The sequence below is a fragment of the Humulus lupulus genome, chromosome 1 (assembly GCF_963169125.1).
Source record: "Humulus lupulus chromosome 1, drHumLupu1.1, whole genome shotgun sequence".
Lineage (NCBI taxonomy): Eukaryota > Viridiplantae > Streptophyta > Magnoliopsida > Rosales > Cannabaceae > Humulus > Humulus lupulus.
In genome coordinates this window covers 262,072,452-262,084,491 of record NC_084793.1, presented here as the reverse complement: position 1 = coordinate 262,084,491, position 12,040 = coordinate 262,072,452, and the positions used below count along the sequence as shown (strand labels likewise).

Sequence of the window (12,040 nt, the reverse complement as noted above, 5' to 3'; positions counted from 1 at the left end):
CAAATACCCAATTCACAATAAAAAACTCTCAAGCTTATAAGCAACACAAAAACAAAGGAAAATTTAAAGTTTAAGCTTAGAGTCCTTACCTCAGTTATGAATTAACACCTTCAGTTAGAACAACACACTTCTAAACTCTCAAGCCTTAAATCCTCAAGCTTGAATCCTCTAATTCTACCCCAAAATCAAACCGAGAGAGGGAAAATGAGTAGTCGGGAGAGAAGGAGAGAGAGAGAGTACCCTGTTTTCTGTGGTTCCTTTTACAACCAATCCTTGGTTAAGTATATCCAATTGCCTAAAATGACTAAAATGCCCTTAGGGCCATTCTACTCCTCAAAGCCACCCAAGGGTAATTTTGTCATTTCCACCTACCCCGTTAATTATAATTAATGTCTCTCAATTCCCATCATTCCCAATATCCTCAAATAATTATCAAATCATTTCCCATTACCTGCTCAATCCTGGTAATGTACTAAGCACCAAATTACCCCTAGGCTCACCCCGGGCCTGATAAATAACCCCGTTATGACAAAACCACTAACTTGCTTCCTAGGATCATCTCATGTCGAATTGCTCTGACACAATCACATAATAATGTGATCTCACCCATATATCACATAGATGCACATAAATACATAAATACACAAATACGCCCTCAACGGGCCAAATTACAGAAATGCCTTTCTTATAAGAAACGACCCCACATATATGCAAATATGGCCACATAATAATACAACCCACATAATCAAGCATATATTCATATAATAACATATTAAATCAATTATGGCCCTCCTAGCCCCCTAATCCAGGCACTATGCCATATTAGGGAATTTGGGACGTTACATTTTTAATGACTGAAAAATGTTTGTGGGGGTATAGTTCTGGTTTTGGTTTGGAGCTGTGTTGAATTTGCAGGGTTTTGGCTCGGAGAAGGTGTTTGAAAAACTGGGTTCGTGGGGTCACGCCACAACTTTGTTCTTGGGGTGCGATGATCCTCTTGAACCCAGAGGCCAGGGCAGTTCCCTGAACTGCCTTCGCTTCGCGAGCCGTGTCAAGTGAAATTGAGGGCTGGGCTCTCTGATTTGAGGAGAGCCGCGACGCTAGGGAGGGGCACCGCAGCTCAAATTGGAAACTTTGGCACAATTAGGTTTTGGCAGGCGGGAACTCAAACCTAAGGGCTCGGGAAGGTTTCTACTACCCGGTTTAGTAGAGTTCGAGGTCTTGGAGAATAGGACTCGGTCTAGAAGTATTTATTTATTCGATATTGATGTATATCGCTTATTATGGTTATGACTAGGGTAATGCTAGGGCTCGAGACGAGATCGTTCTCGGGGGTCATTGTTAATTAACTCGTGCTTTGACCAGAAGTAAGAACACTGCACCAAATATGTGCTATATGTGGTTAGGGCTTGGCCCGGTTGTTAGATATAAATATAATTAGAGCTCAGACCCTTGTGAATGAGCATGATTATTATTATGCATGTGATAACTTGATTAAGCATGCTTGAATGCTCTATATTTAGATAATTGTTAAATGATGTATGATTACTTGCTATATCTGATTGAAAAGCAATGACTTATAAGTCAAGGGCAGCAGTAGCACGCTAAACGCTGGTCGAAAGCATTGACTTATAAGTCAAGGGCGGCAATAATGCACTAGTCGATATTGTTAGGCCTAATTAGAAGCGTGACATACGCTTGTCCGATCTAATGATCATTAGAAAACTAAAGCGCTAGGTACGCTGGGCCAGCTCCAAGGCTGGTTATCCAAAGGATAGGGAAATGGGCCCCGGGGTGACTCCATAGTCTTATATCCTAGGGAATTGGGCCTTGGTATGACTTATTAATCATTTATTTAGGGCAGCGGGCTCAGGTGTGACTTATCTGAATAGAATGCATGCATGAGTAGGGTTATTACTGCTAGACATGCTTATTATGATTCTATGATATTTTGTTAACTGCTTATGAACATGATTTAAGTTTTCTTGCTGAGCCTCAACTCACAGATGATTTGTAGTGCAGGTAAGGGGAAAGGGAAGCTGGACCAGCCATGAGTTGGGGAGCTTCGGTGGAGAAGTGTACATATGCGGCTGTTTGACCACCACGGCCGGGGTTTCTCTGGGGAACTAGGGTCAAACCCTATTTTGCCGCTTAGGTCGGCTGGTTGTAACTTTTGAAATGTAATTAGACTTTTAAATGTTATTTTGGCATCCCATGTATAAACATAAACATTTTAATGAAATGGTTATTCCTTTTGACCAGATTGTTTAACCCTAAACTGTTAATCACATTTAGTTACACGTTTATGGCGAAGAGACTCGTTTAGAGTGTCTAACACTATTTAAAACACACAGTGTGTTGGTCTTGGCTATCCAGGGCGTTACAACTTAGTATCAGAGTGTGCCAAGGTTAAGGGTTCATGAAGACTAGCTGGGCATGTACACTTGCCACCAAAGACAATCTCGACTCAGGGTTTGGTAACTATTTATGTAGTTATGTGTTTAACTGCTCAAATAAGATATAAATGTCTTATCTGCCTAGCTTATTAGGGAGCAAGAGATATTTTGATAGGGCCTGACCCTTGACTGTTGAATGATTTATAAAGACATGCTTATTAGCACTGATATTTCTTGTGAAAGTAAAAGAGACGCTTATTAGCACTATTATATGTATATGTAGGTCAGGAAAAATGCTTATTAGCACTGTTAATACTGGTAAATGTTCAAGAAATGCTTATTAGCATCATTATTTCTCTATAAATGTCAGAAAATGCTTATTAGCATTGTTATATGCTCATAGATGTTAGGACGTGGTTATTAGCACCATGTTTGAGTGTGAAAATGAACTGACATGCTTATCAACATGATTGTTGAATGTGAATGCTTGTTTGTTTGGTCCTAGACTGTAGGGAGACAAGAGGTATAGTTATTACTACCTAATTGCCCGAATTGACTATTACGACAAGGTACAATCTGGAAGTATGCTTCTAAGGCAGTCAGATCTGCAAGCCTCCCAAGGAATACAGGCCGAGAATGATAATCAGGGTCAGACCCCTTTGCCAGCTCCTGAGAACTGACAGCAAGTGCTTGCTGATATGCAAGCCAGATTACAGAGGCGGGAAAAATATATTCACCTCCTGAGACTGCAACATGTTCCTACAGGGAACATTCAGCCAGAAGTGCCACTTGTGTTGGTGCCGACAGTAGTATGACCATCAGAGGCTGGAAGCAGATGGGAACCTCTCTATGAAAGGTTCAAAAAGCAGCACCATCTAGTTATTTAGGGCAGTGCAGATTCAGCCAAGGTCGAATAGTGGATGAGTATGATTACTGATATCCTGAATTTCATGAGTGTAGTTGGTAATGAGAGTGTGGCCTGTGCCACATACATGTTTCGGGACGATGCCCGGATTTGGTGGGAAGTAATATTCCAGACCGGGAACGTGAATGCCATGGATTGGGAGGAGGTTAGAATGATATCCAATGAAAAGTACAATAATGATGCAGTTAGGGCTGCAAAGGCAGAGGAATTCAGTAAGCTATTGTAAGGAAATATGTCATTGACAGATTATGCACTGAGATTTGACAAGGAAGGTTCCTTCAGGGGCTACAACCTATGATAGCCCAGGATGTTCGCATTACCACCATGCCTGGAGTGACAACATATGCACAGGTGGTAGAGAAAGCCCTTACTGCCGAGGGCGCAAAGAACAAAATCTAGCCTCATAATGCGACTAGGAGGGACACCAGGAGGATGGGACCTCCATTTATGGATTTAGGTAGGGGCGGATGCCCCAGTGATCAGAAGGCACTGACAGGAGGCCACATGGTATACAGATAGGCCGCCATGGAAAACTTAGGGTTGGAGGACTTACCTAGAGTGCGCTAGATGCAGGAGGCATCATGCGAGAGAGTGTTGGGAAAAAGCCTGCTTTCTGTGCAGGATAGTTGGACACTTAAAGATAGATTGCTCGAGAGTAAGAAAGGAGGAACCATGGATGGCAGACAACTTGACTCCAGCTCGAGTGTTCGCATTGACGCAGGCAGAGGCTGAGGCTAGTCCCTCAGTAGTGACAGGATGTGCATTGACTATAGGGAACTGAATAAGTTAACTATTAAGAATAAGTATCCTCTGCCAATGATAGATGTCCTGTTCGATCAATTGCAGGGTAAGACAGTATTCTCAAAGATAGATCTTCAATCTGGTTATCACCAATTGAGAATCAAGGAGGGAGATATACCGAAGACTGATTTTCGCACCAGATACGGGGCATTTGAGTTTCTAGTCATGTCGTATGGTTTGACTAATGCCCAAAAACTTTTATGGATCTGATGAACAGGGTGTTCAAAGATTATCTGGATCGGTTTGTGATCGTCTTCATTGAAAATATTATAGTTTATTCTCAGTCAGAGGAAAATCATGAGTAGCATCTCAGGCTGGTGCTACAGAGACTGAGAGAGCACATACTATATGCGAAGTTCAAGAAGTGTGAGTTCTGGTTATCATAGGTGACTTTCCTTTGTCACATTGTTAGTAGAGTTGGGATCAAGGTGGACCCGACTAAGATTAAGGCAGTCAGAGATTAGCCAAGGCCAAGGAATGCCTCAAAGATCAGGAGTTTCCTTCGATCGGCAGGCTATAACAAGCCTGCCAATCCAAGGCAACTGACACACAAGAACCAGACGTGTGCGTGGTCAGATAGGTTTGAGAACAACTTCTAGGAGTTGAAGCGTGGATTGATTACAGATGTAGTATTGAGTCTTCTAAAAGATCAGGAGAAGTTTGTAGCAAAGTGGGACACCTTGAGACAAGTATTGGGTTGTGTTCTTTTGTAAGAAAGGAAGGTGATTGCTTATGCATTACGTTAGTTGAAGGAATATGAACAGAGGTACCCCACTCATGATCTGGAGTTAGCAGCGGTGGTCTTTTCATTAAAGGTTTGGAGGCATTACCTTTATGGGGAGAAGTGTGAGATATACACTGACCACAAGAGCCTGAAATATTTCTTCACATAGAGGATTTGAACATGAGACAGAGGCATTGGTTGGAGTTGGTGAATGAATAGGACTATGAAATCCTGTATCACCCAGGAAAAGCCAACGTGGTGGTTGATGCCTTAAGCCAAAAGGAACCAGGGAAATTATACAGTGCGAGACAAATATCTAAGGAATCGACAAAGGATATGACCAGAGATGTAATAGAGTTAGTGGTGGGCCATTTAGCTAACATCACACTGCATTCTACTCTTTTGGAGAGGATAAAGGAAAGTCAGTTGAGTGATCCATGACTGATGAGGATTAGAGGGGACATCCTAGCTAGAGTGGCTAGGGACTATACAATGTCAGATTTGGGCTTGTTGAGAAACAAGGGTCAACTATGTGTTCCGATGGATACTGTTATCATACGAGAGATTCTGGATGAATCTCATACTACCTCTTACTCATTTTATCCAGGAACCATGAAGATGTATTAAGATATGAGGACTTTGTATTGGTGGTCTGGGATGAAGAGGGATGTAACCGAGTATGTGGCTAAGTGCCTGACATGTCAGCAGGTCAAGGCTGAGCATCAGAGATCAACAGGGTTATTACAGCCTCTGGATATTCCAGAGAGGAAATGGGAGGATATAACAATGGATTTGGTTGTTGGGTTACCTAGGACAATGGGTCAACATGATTTAGTGAGGATTATCGTGGATTGATACACCAAATTAGCTCACTTCTTATCAGTGAGACAACTTATATAGTTTACCAGTATGCAGATCTCTATGTGAGAGAGATAGTGCACCTTCATGGCGCTCTGAGGTGGATTGTATCAGATCAAGACCCCACATTTACTTACAAGTTTTGGGAAAGTCTGTAGAAAGCTATGTGTACACAACTGAAGTTTAGTACAGCTTATCATCCTCAGACAGATGGACAATTTGAGAGGACGATACATATATTAGAGGACATGCTATGAGTATGTGTGCTGGACTTTGAAGGGTCCTGGAGTAAGTATTTACCTTTGATAGAGTTTTCCTACAATAACAACTACCAGTCGACCATTGGAGTGGCTCCTTATGAGATGCTGTATGGTAGGAAATGTAGATCGCCCATTCATTGGGATGAGACCAAAGAAAGGAAATACTTGGGTTTTGAAGTAGATCAGAGGACCAATGAGGCTATTGAGAAGAACAGAGCTTAGATGCTTGCGTCTCAGAGTAGATAGAAAAGTTTTGTAGATCTGAAGCACATGAATGTGGAGTTTCAAGTGCGAGACTATGTCTTCCTTAGAGTTTCACCATGGAAAGGGGTAAAGAGTTTTGGAAAGAAGGGAAAGTTGAGCCCTAGGTTTTGTAGGACTGTTTGAGATCCTGGAGAGGATTGGTCAGGTGGCCTATAGATTGGCCTTACCTCTGGCATTGTCGGCCGTACACAATGTGTTTCATATTTTGACGCTTCGTAAGTATGTGCAAGATGTGACTAATGTATTGAGTTACGAAGATCTAGAGCTGTAGGAAGATCTTTCCTATGAAGAACAACCAATCCAGATACTAGCAAGAAGGACAAGGTCTTGAGGAATAAAACCATACCTTTGGTTAAGGTATTATGGAGGAACAACAAGGTCGAAGAGGCAACTTGGGAATTAGAGTTCAACATGCGAAATTAGTATCCCGAGCTGTTCAGGTAAAATTTTTGAGGACGAAATTCATGTAAGGAAGGGATAATTGTAACGTCTTGGTTTCCCTAATAAGGCTTAGTGCCTTGATTAGTGTTGTCCCTCAAAAATCTAGAGATGACGTGGCGAATGAGAAAGTGACACGTGGCATCAAAAATCAGGGAAAAACGATGAAGTATTGAAAAAAGACCGATGAGCAAAAAAGATAGGTCCAGAACCTATAAGGAAGTCGACCAAGCCTAAACCCCCTAGGGGTGGTCGACCTTGTCCTAGCACCCTAGGGGTGGTCGGACTGACACCTACCCCTAGGGATGATTGGCCTGACATGCTCAAGAACCACCTGGGTGGTCGGCCCACCCTATCCTTCATATGGTGGTCAGCCTACACTCCCAAAGACACTTCACTGGGTAAAACTCACACTCATTCAAATCAAGATCAACAGGCCTAGCACCCAGCAGATCAATAGGTCTAGCACCCAGAGGGTCATCAGGCCTAACACCCAAGCTCTAAAGGAGCATCAGACCTAGCACCTAAGTTTCATAGACCAACTGAGACTTAGAATTTTTCCAGAGGTTTCAATTGTGCATTGCCTACCATGATCCAGAGAAAAAACGAGAAGACCCACGATATCATAATCATGGGAAGGTGGACACGTATCTCCACTCCCAATGATCGTGTACCAAACCACAATCCCACTCTTATCGATCATGTAACAACCCCTGTGTACTATAAATAAAGGACCTAGGGCTTCATTGAAGGGGATCTGACGAATATTTTGGGGAAAACTCTAGGAAAATTAGCAACAAGTGAATACTTATGTTCATCAGTGTAATTGTCTATCGAGTAATTCAATACTAAAACCTAAGTGGATTAGGTTATTACTGTTCATCAAAATAGGGTTGAACTACTATAAAATTTCTGTGTGTTTGTTTAAGATATTTGTTCTTTTTTGTATATTCTACTTATTTCGTTCAAAATGTGTCATATACTGTACATACGACCGTTGGCCAATTTCACAGGTAAACATTTCGGTGCTTTCATTGAGAGTACGAAATCAAGAAACACACTTTCATTAGTTTTACGATGCCTCCAAAACCTAACTAGACAAAGAAGATAGCTCCTAGGGATTCCACCACTCAGGATCCCATTGATTCTATTAACAAACCTTAGGTGGAGGTTGGAGACCAACCTAATGCAGAAGATCAACATGATGCTCACCAGGAGGAGATGGAGAAATTTCTAGCGAGGCAGGAGGCCTTTGCTATAGAAATTTCCCTCCAGAGGGCGACTATGGAACGAAAACAATGGGAGATAGATGAGAAACTCCAGAGGATGATCTAGAGGGAGGAGGATTGAAATGTTGAAGTGGCAGCAGCGTATAAGCTATCTAAGGTCAAGAATTGAAGAAATTGAAGATAGGCCGCGACTCATAAAATTTAGGCTGCGACACTTTAATTGGAATTGACGTTTTAATTTTTTCTGTTCTAGACAGGCCGCTGCTTAGTTTTTTCAAGCCGCTGCCTAGTGAGTCAGGCCACTGCTTAGTTTTTTCAAGCCGCTGCCTGCGTGACCAAATTCTGCACATATTTTGTTTTAGGCCGCGACGCGAATTTTCTAGGCTGCGGCCTGCGATGTCGTTTTTAGATTTTTAATTAGAATTTAATTGAGACTATAAAAGATTATTAGGGTTAATTTTAGATGAGGTTTTTTTATTATGGTTTAGGAGAGAAAAAGACTCAGAAAGGGCTGGAGAGAAGACTACAACACTATCGTTCATCAATCTAGTTTCTTTTCTTCCCTTAATCTCTTTAATCTTAATTATAATTATGTTTGTGATTATGATTACTATTATGGAGTAGGTTCTTTTTAGGTTAAGGGTTAATTCAAAACCCAAGACATGAATTCTTGATTGTTGATAATGAATATTATTATTTAATTTCTCTCAGTATTAAATTGTTTCTATTTTTCTAATTGAATGTTATGAATCTTGTGATTTCTTGTTAGGTGGCCAACTAATTAAGGTTTTACATTATTCAATTGTCATATTAGAATTACTACTCACCTAATAGTTTAGGATTCTAAGTGTATGTGATAAATTGCAATTGATAGTGATGTCAAAAGAATTGTTGATTATAAAAAATAGAACCTAGGTTAAATGAATTATATGCTTCATTAATTTATTGCCTAGATTAACTTGTTTCCATAGGACTTAATGCTTTATCTAAGTTAAATAGATTGTATGCTTCATAGATTTATTGCTTAAATAAAATAGTTAATTATTGAGCGCTTCGCCTTGATTACTTATAATAGGGAGACTGGGATAATTTTCTGCTTCAGCGTTATCTACAAGGTTAATAGTTTAATTGAGAAATCAGAATAATATTTATTATTAGTGATTAGGAATGATTGTTGAGGGTGGAGATTAACCTTTAACTGTTTCTTAATAACGTAATATCAATCTTTATTTGCTTTCTAGTTTTTGTTATTTAATTTTGAGTTAAAAATCAAAATCCCCCTTTTAAGTTTTAGTGTTAATTATTGAATAATAAAGTGAACGATAGTCCTCGTGGGTTCGACCTGTGCTTACTAATATACTAAAATAATTGGAAGTATTGAAAGAAAAATCATTGTTAAATTTGTTGGTATACGACACACATCAAATTTTTGGCGCCGTTGCCAGGGACTATTGTTTCTTTATTATTCAAATTTATTTATTTGTGACTAATTAGTTTTTACTGTGGAATTGTCAGGTGTATATGTCTGGTGAAGACGATACCCAAGAAAGGTTATTTAGGCTTAAACAATATCTTGAGTCATCGTCAGCTTCTCGTTCTTCAAGGACTATCACCGATAATCCACTCTTTAAACGTCTTGCTCCACAAGTCAATCCTATTAAAGTGCCATTACCGTCTGACAATGAATCTGATTCTGACGATTCAGTTCGATCCTATAGAACTATGGCCCAGCAAAGGACATTGAAAGAGTTGGCAGCGCCAAATCTTAACCAACAACTGCTTTGCATCCAGTATCCATTGTTGGATGTAAACTTTGAGCTGAATTCGGGCCTCATCCGCTTATTGCCTTCTTTCCATGGGCTGCCTGGTGAGGATCCAAATAAACATTTGAAGGAGTTTCATATTGTCTGTTCTAGTATGAAACCTGCTGTAGTGGTTGAAGAACAAATTAAGCTGCGAGCTTTTCCTTTCTCCCTAAAGGATGCAGCTAAAGAGTGGTTGTACTATCTTCCACCTGGTACTGTTGAAACATGGAATGGTATGAAAACTATGTTCCTGGAGTGATATTTTCCAGCATCTAAAGTTAGAAGCATCAGGAAAGAGATTTGTGGTATAAGGCAATATACAGGAGAGTCTTTGTATGAATATTGGGAGAGGTTTAAGTGGTTGTGTGCTAGTTGCCCTCATCATCAAATAAGTGAACAACTCCTCATTCAGTAATTTTATGAAGGATTAAAATAACTGGATATGAGTATGATATATGCAGCCAGTGGGGGTGCACTAGTTAATGAGACTCCTGCTGCAGCTAGAAGCTTGATTTCTAATATGGCTGCTAACTCAAAATAGTTTGGCATTCGCCAAGATCCTACTCCACCACCCAAATCAGCTAATGAAGTGAGCACCTCTAATGCTAATTAGCTTGGTCAACAACTGGCCCAATTAACTGCAGTGGTACAACAACTTGCTTTAGGCCAACAGGTGCGGCCATGTGGAATCTGTCAGGTTGTGGGGCATACTAATGATACTTGCCCTACTTTATTGGAGGGAGAAACTGAGGGTGATAATGCTGTAGGAAATTTCCCTGGTCCATTATGTCAGATGTACTATGAACCCTTTTCACAAACTTATAATCTTGGCTGGCGTGATCATCCAAATCTTCGTTATGGGAATCAACAACAAGTTGCTCCACCACCTGGTTTCACTTTGCAACAGCGGTCTCAACAGAATTTTGTACCTAGACCATCACAAGCACCGCAAGCTGCTCCACCACCAAGTGCCCAACCTTCCACTGAAGATTTAATCAATGCAATTGCTACAAATTTTCTTCAGTTTCAGCAAACTACCCAAGCCTCCATCAAAAGTTTGGAGAATCAAGTGGGACAACTAGCGACATCATATAACAGGTTGGAAACTCATCTTTCTAATAAATTTGCTTCACAACTTGAGAGGAATCCCAAGGAGAATGTAAGTGCGCTAACTTTGCAAAGTGGTATACAATATGATCCACCCACACAACCTTTATCGCCAGCTCCAGTGCAAAAGAAAGTAGTAGACAACTCCATCCATGATGAACCATCAATGTAGAGAAAGTCACATAAACCAACTATGCCAACCTATGCCACTCGTCCGCCTTTTCCAAGCAGACTGAAAAAGTTTAAGAAAGAGGAACCTGAAAAGGAAATTTTTGAGACTTTTCGCAAAGTTGAGGTAAACATTCCATTACTTGATGCAATTAAACAAGTGCCACGTTATGCTAAATTTGTGAAAGAGTTGTGCACTAATAAGTGTAAGTTGAGGGGTAATGAAAAAGTAAGTGTGGGGGAGAACATCTCTGTTGTTCTCCAAAAGAAGTTGCCACAAAAATGCAAGGATCCTGGAACCTTTAAAATTCCTTGTATGATTGGGAATAAAAGGATTGAGCGGTGTATGATAGATTTAGGAGCATCGATTAATGTCATGTCATATTCATCACATGCTTCTTTAAATCTTGGGCCACTAAAAGAGACAAGAGTTATTGTTCAGCTGACCGATCGCACTAATGTTTATCCTTTAGGGGTAGTTGAAGATGTGTTGGTAAAGGTTGATGGACTTGTCTTTCCAGCATATTTCTATATACTTGAAATGGGGGATGCATCAATACCCAATCCGAAACCAATTTTATTTGGGAGGCCATTCTTGATGACAACAAATACAAAGCTGGATATTAGAGCAGGAACACTGACAATGGAATTTGATGGTGAAGTTATCAAATTCAATGTGTTTGATTCTCCTGGTAAGATCAAAGGGAAGGAGACTTCATTGAAATACCCAACATAAAGATCTTGAGAGCGGCATTTAGTCAAGCTAACGACGTTAAACAAAGCCTACTTGAGGGAGTTTTATTTTCCTTATCTTTCTTTTTATTTTCATTGAGGACAATGTATTGTTTAAGTGTGGGGGAAGGGAACAATTTCATTTTGTCTACAGTTGGTTTTATTTTTTCTGTTTTCATATATTTATTATTTTTTATTTATTTAATTTGTGTGTGTGTGTGTTTTCTTGTGTTGGTCTTGTTGAAAGCATTGGTCAATGATGAAACTTTAAATTGTGCTTAAAGTGATGTTAGACAATGATGAATTTTGTATGATTTGTGTGCTTGACTCCCA

At 40.1% G+C, this 12,040-nt stretch overlaps 1 non-coding gene across 1 annotated transcript; it reads right to left on the bottom strand.

Moving 5' to 3' along the window:
- Window positions 1-9,983: 9,983 nt before the first annotated feature.
- LOC133813070 (small nucleolar RNA R71) lies at window positions 9,984-10,090 on the bottom strand. Its single transcript, XR_009884115.1, has one exon. It is a non-coding gene; the product is annotated as a small nucleolar RNA R71 (small nucleolar RNA).
- Between the last annotated feature and the right edge of the window lie 1,950 nt (window positions 10,091-12,040).